The following is a 6,546-nucleotide window of genomic DNA, read 5'->3' as shown; positions in this document are numbered from 1 at the left end:
TCGATGTTTGATTTCTCACTTTCACAGACTTTCTCAGTTAAAAAGTCAACAGTCGGTATTTGCTCTCCCTGTATAGGACATCATGAGGCTCAACAAGGCCAAGTACAGGGTCCTGCACCTGGGTCACAGCAATCCCCACCATCAATACAGGTTGGGCAGAGAATGGATTGAGAGCAGCCCTGAGAAGAATGACTGGGGGGGTGTTGGTTGATGAAGCTGGACATAAGCGGACAATGTGCGCTGGCAGACCAGAAAGCCAACTGCATCCTGGGGCGCACCAAAAGAAGCGTGGCCAGCAGGTCAAGGGAGGTGATTCTGCCCCTCTACTCTGGTCTTGTGAGACCCCCATCTGGAGTACTGTGTCCAGCTCGGGAGTCTGCAGCATGGGGAAGATGTGGACCTTTTGGAACTGGTCCAGAGGAGGGCCACAAAGATGATTAGAGGGCTGGAGCACCTCTCCTATGAGGACAGGCTGAGAGAGTTGGGGTTGTTCAGCCTTGGAGAAGAGGAGGCTCCAGGGAGACATTATAGCAGCCTTCCAGTACTTAAAGGGGGTTTATAAGAAAGAGAGACTTTTGATGTGGGCCTGTAGTGATGGGACAAGGGACAATGGTTCTAAACCTGAAAGAGGGCAGATTTAGATTGTAAAGAATTTCTTCCTTATGTCCAATGAGAGTGGTGAGACACTGGAACAGGTTGCCTGGGCAAGTTGTGGATGCCCCCAATCCTGGAGGTATTCAGGGTCAAGTCGAACAAGGCTTTGAGCAACCTGTTCTAGTGGAAGGTGTCTCTGCCCTTGGCAGGGGGTGAACTTAAATGGTCTTTGAAATTTACCTTCTGACCCAGATTCTGGGATTCTAAGATTCTAATATTCTATGATCAGTATCCTTTTCATATCTACATGGGTTTCAGCTCCAAAATGTGGAAGCTGACATGTACAACCACCATGTAAAAAGAACTTTCACACCTGTTAGCTTTGAAAAGTGCCCTGTGCCATTCTTCAGGGCTTGCTTAGTAATAAGTAATTCCTCTTGTGCTAAAAAACAAACACTTTTTTGAACCGTGTTAACTGTCCACAAATGCAATATGCAGAATTGTTTGTGGAGCACTGAACGTGCTCCACAATGTTGGGATCTTACTTATTTTGGGATAGTTGTTGCAGTGGATCATTACAGAAATATGAGAAAATTTCTGTCAGTTACCTGGGATATCGGCGGAGAACACAGATGTTGGAGGAAAAGAACTAGAGAAGAGACTAAGGAGGAGACAAAGTGAAACACCTGTAGATCTGAAAATAGAAGACTTTCAACTGAGTCTTTTTTTTTTTTAAGCAAACCATAGCACTAAGCAATTTCCAAAGCAAAGTATGTGTGAAAACAGCAATTCACTGTGAGGCAGGAGAGGAAAGTGGGACAAAAGTCTTTATAATAAAGGTATTATGAATCTGTTAAGCACTTACATTTAGCAGTGACTTCTGAAAATTAATACCAGAAGGATGCTAGCAGTGGAATAAGACTTCGAAGAAGTTACGTATTGTAGCTAAGTCCATAATTATTCAAATTTCATAATAAAACTGGAAGTCTTAGCATGGCTTCACTTATTTGTTTGTTCTACCTTTTCTTTGTTGTTTTTTTTTTTTTTCTTCCCATTCTGGCCAGCTTTTTGAAAATAATTTCCAAATACCAATACTGATACAACTTGGTCAGAACAGTGTAAACGTGACCACATGTAACGTCATCATCTTATCCTAACACATAAAACACTAACGGGTGGAACAAAAGTAATCTATCCTGTAATTAGTCTGATTCAAATTAAAACCCCTTTATTTGGGGAGATGGTATGTTTTTTCATTACGAGCTGCCCCATAGGAAATATTTACCAGAATGAGGCCAAGACTTTTTTCTGATTGAATCAGTGGTGCCTATAACTTTTAAGATGTGACTTCTTTTCCAACATGTTTGTATTTGTAAGGAATTTTTAATTAGAAAACCCAGAATACGTATCTTTTCCCAAAATCTGATCAGTCTGTTTCAAGGTGTCATTAAATTGCGAAATTATAGTAAGAGAGAATAATTCGAAGTTCTAATGCTTCAGCTGTCTAGAAGCCAAGATCCAAAATACTGACCACCTGCTATCCTATAAATTTGTCTTTCTCTACATTTTAATTTGCCTGTCTATTTCTATTTGACATAGGGGTGTCTTGTTTTTTCCTTCAGTACTGTCAGTAAAAGCTCCCCTCCTTCCCCAAACACTGCAGAACTCACCTGTATTGTTTCTTGTGCTATTGAGTTTGACATAAATGAGAATTAGTTTGTATAATGCATGCTGATTAGCAACAAAAGGAATTATATTAAAATGAAACAGAAGTTGTATTTACATCTGTGTTCATAAACCATAAAAAGCTCATTCTGTTTTTATACCCTAAAGAAATAGACACATATTTCTAATTTGAGCAGTGCCGAATACAGTTCTCATTATTCAACAAAATTCCTTTCCCTGCTCACAAGTTGATGGATTAGCCTGTCCAGTATAAATTACACAGAAATTCTTCCATCAGCTAATCTGTTTTCTGCTGTGTTGCTCTTACTCATAAATTTTTGTATGAATCTTGGAAAAATAAATAAATTGTATTTTCTCATATCTAGTTCCTTTTACATTTGTAATGACTGAATGTTCACAAAGACAAAGCTTTTTTGTAGCTGTTGCAGCCTGTTTCAGGAGGGATACTCCCAGTATGCTTTCTGCTGAAAATTCAGCAATTGTCTTGCTATTACTTTCCCCCAATGAGTCATTTTAGACTGCTATTGTATTTAACCTGGCGATAGCCAGTTTTGTCGTTCTTCTGATCTGCTGTACAAGTCTTCCAATGCTATTCTCTATCTGTCCTAGCTGCTTTGAAGTAAGCTGTAAATTGTGCAGGTAGCAACACAATAGACCTTTTGTTAAAAAACAAACAAAAGGGTTCATTTAAAAAAAAAAAATTACCAGAATCTCATAAAAAAAAAAAAGGTGAGGTGAGAAAGCCAGAAAGAAGAAAGAAAGGCTCCTATTTACTGGAAATTTAAGAAGAGTACACATGGCGTAGGTTCTGTACTACCTTTAAAGTAGATGGTTAACGCAATACCACAAATACAAGTTTCCCATGCCGAAATTAGGAGTACTAATGAATTTGGGGAAAAAAAATCTGAAGCGAGGGGAACTGAGGCGTCTTTGCCCAAAGAAATTAAAAGCTCCACACAAGAGAGGTTAGCGAGACCGGGAGGCTGTTGGGAAGAATGAAGCACAGGGTATATGCAGAATTGAGCTGGAGAAAAAAAACAGCTGGGATGGGTATGACTAAAAGCAACTACAAAACTTTAGATACGGTTTTTGTGACTCAAACCAACAGAAATGAATAGGGATGGGGCTTAGGTAGTAGAGCATAATTGGAAAATACCTGTTGACAGATCAGGATAATGGAAGTAATGACTTTGTTTCTAGACTTCCGAGTGTGTGATTCTAGCTAAGAACTAGCAGTCACCGTTCAGAAGCCCAGGGCTCTATTCTCGTCTAATGCTACTTGTATGAAGACCTTTAGTGTCTTCTAAAGGCTAAAGCAAACCCCACTGAAAGGGAGACAACAGCATTTCATCTGTTAGAATTACTGATGAGCTGACGAGGATGTCGCCCTCTGGTTCAGATCTAACACAGAACTGTGCTATACTGAAGGCAGAGTATCCACACATCGAGCCCCACATCTGCAGTGGAAGGTAACTGCTATCTACCCAGTTACACCTCAGCATGCAGCTTTTCTTATTTAACCCCTTTAACCATGTCGAAACCACCAGTCCTAACCTTTGTTCTGGCAAATCAGGAAAGGGAAACAATATACAGAATATCTTTTTAAGGTCATGTGAAAGGAGAAGGCTGTACTCTTCCTTTACACGTTAAGAATGAATCACAGGTGTTTCTGTTATGTTTTGGTTTTAATATTCAGAAATATAAGGAATGTTAAGTGTAGTTTATAGCAAACATTTGGAGATGTTGCATGTAAGTTTTACTGTCATTAGACCACCTGAGACCTTGTCTGAATTCAAAATTGCGTCACTAACTTCAGGTTAAACATTAAACTAAGTTTAGTCAAACTAGTTCAAAACCTTTTACCAATATTCTTAATTTGGTTCAGCTTGATTAAGCCGATATTTTCATTTGGATGCAAAATACACTCTAGTCACTGAGTGTCATTGAGTTAATTTTCAGTTTGTTTGTTTGTTTGTTTCAAGCCAATTTAGGTGATTTTGCATTCGTTTAAATCAACTACCTACAGAAAAAAAATACCAAACTGAAGATGTCTAGTCGGAGTTGGGAATTAAGCTGAACTTCTGCAGTAAATACCATTTCCATGGGTTAGGAAAATGGAATGGCATAAAAATTAAGCTGCTCTATAAAAAATGTTCTGAATTCTATTATTTTAGATCAGAAATTGATGCAGAAAAGTTGCACAGGTGGTTATAACAGGGGAAATAAAAGCACAGGTGGAAGAAAGTGGGAAAGAAAAGAAAAAGCAAGAGGAAAGAATGAAGTGTTAAAAACCCCATCAGCTTAAGGAGGATCAAGAACTCCAAATTATTTGTTGTACCATTTTCATTTTCCATGTATTGTGTATAAGCTGTGCTCTCAACTATCTGACTGTGAACATGCATGCATGTTGCCCTGGTTTAGGGTATTTTCCATCTGGACGCTTCCAGTACTGGCAAACAAGTTCCCATAGTCCTGTTAACCTGTACCAAAATTAAGATGAAGAAATAACCATTCTTTGCTAAAATTTCCTCTTTGCTTAATTAAGAACTTTTGACAGCTTCCCAGTTATTCTCTATGAATTTTTAGTATCTTTGTTCCTTATAACACATATACATCAGTAAATAATGCTAATGATTATTCCTCTAACTTGTAAATCTCTGCTAACCATAAACAGGTTGCAGTACTTGAGTGCTACTTGACTACAAACTCTCTACTCAAGTAACGATACTGTCAGCATGAGCTGGGTCTATAAAATAAGAAGGGCCTGGGATGAGGGACATCTCCTTGCACTTTGATCTGATTGATTTCTGCTTGAAACCACTGCTTGATTGCAGTGCAAAACGTTACTTCATAATGTCCCTCGTTCTGCCAGTCCACAGGACAATGTAGCGCTGGCATGTGTCCAAGCGCTCTGCTGCAGCAGAATTCAATGCCTTGTAGGGTTGTGACTAGCGTGGAAAAGGAAGAAGTGTGACCAATGAAAGGCTCAGTGGTTAAATGTACCTGAAATCGTTTTTATCTGCAACAAACCAAAGCTCTGGGACAGGCAAAACCAGGAGTCTCCCTCAGCTGGTCTTTGGTATTCCTATTTTAAAACCTCTTAGGCGGCCTTGAATTCTTTTAATAAAAATTTTAGAGGCTTGGAGCCTACCATGTTTTATTACACTGTTTTTAGTATCAGCTGAAATGATTTACATAGAATTCCTGAGAGAATATCCAACAGTAGACCAAGACAGCAAACCACCTGGTGAGTCAGGCTCCTGTGGGAAACGCCAATTCTTTCTTAAGGATAATGAAGAAAGGGCATTTGAGTCTAGAATCCAAAGCCACGCAGGAGCAGGCATCTTGAATTTCCTGAGAGAGAGGAAAACCACTCATATTCTGGGAAAACACCTAATTTGGTGACACTAGGTTTAATTAGCAATTAAGCTGGCAGGCCATCACAAGTGGCGTTCCCCAGGCCTGAGTACTGGGGCCAGCTCTCTTTAGTATCTTTATCAACAACCTGGACAAGGGGATCGAGTGCACCCTCAGTAAGTTTGCAGAGGACACCAAGTTAGGCAGGACTGTGGATTTCCTTGAGAGTAGGAAGGCTCTGCAGAGGGGTCTGGACAGGCTGGATCGATGGGCTGAGGCCAATGGTATGAGGTTCAACAAGGCCAAGTGCTGGGCCCTGCACTTGGGTCACAACAACCCCATGCAGCGCTACAGGCTTGGGGAAGAGTGGCTGGAGAGCTGCCTGGCGGAAAAGGACCTGGGGGTGGTGGTAGACACCTGAACATGAACCAGCAGTGTGTCCAGGTGGCCAAGGCAGCCAACAGCATCCTAGCCTGTGTCAGGAACAGCGTAGTGAGTAGGACTCGGAAGGTGATCGTTCCCCTGTATCAGCACTGGTGAGGCCCCACCTCGAGTCTAGTTTTGGGCCCCTCACAACAGAAAAGACATTGAGGTGCTGGAGCAGGTTCAGAGAAGGGCAATGAAGCTGGTGAGGGGTCTGGACCGCAAGTCTTACAAGAAGCAGCTGAGGGAGCTGGGGTTGTTCAGCCTGGACAAAAGAAAAGGAGGCTGAAGAGAGACCTTACCCCTGCCTACAACCTCAAAGCAGGGTGTAGCGAAGTGGGGGTCAGTCTCTTCTCCCAAGTCATGAGTAATAGGGTAAGAAGAAATGGCCTCAAGTTGCACCAGGGTAAGTTTAGATTGGGTATTAGCAAAAATTTCTTCATCAAAAGGGTTGTCAAGCATTGGAACAGGCTGCCCCGGAAGCGG

This window comes from Numenius arquata, chromosome Z (genome assembly GCF_964106895.1).
Source record: "Numenius arquata chromosome Z, bNumArq3.hap1.1, whole genome shotgun sequence".
In the NCBI taxonomy this organism is placed as follows: Eukaryota; Metazoa; Chordata; class Aves; order Charadriiformes; family Scolopacidae; genus Numenius; species Numenius arquata.
This window is presented reverse-complemented; position numbering follows the sequence as displayed.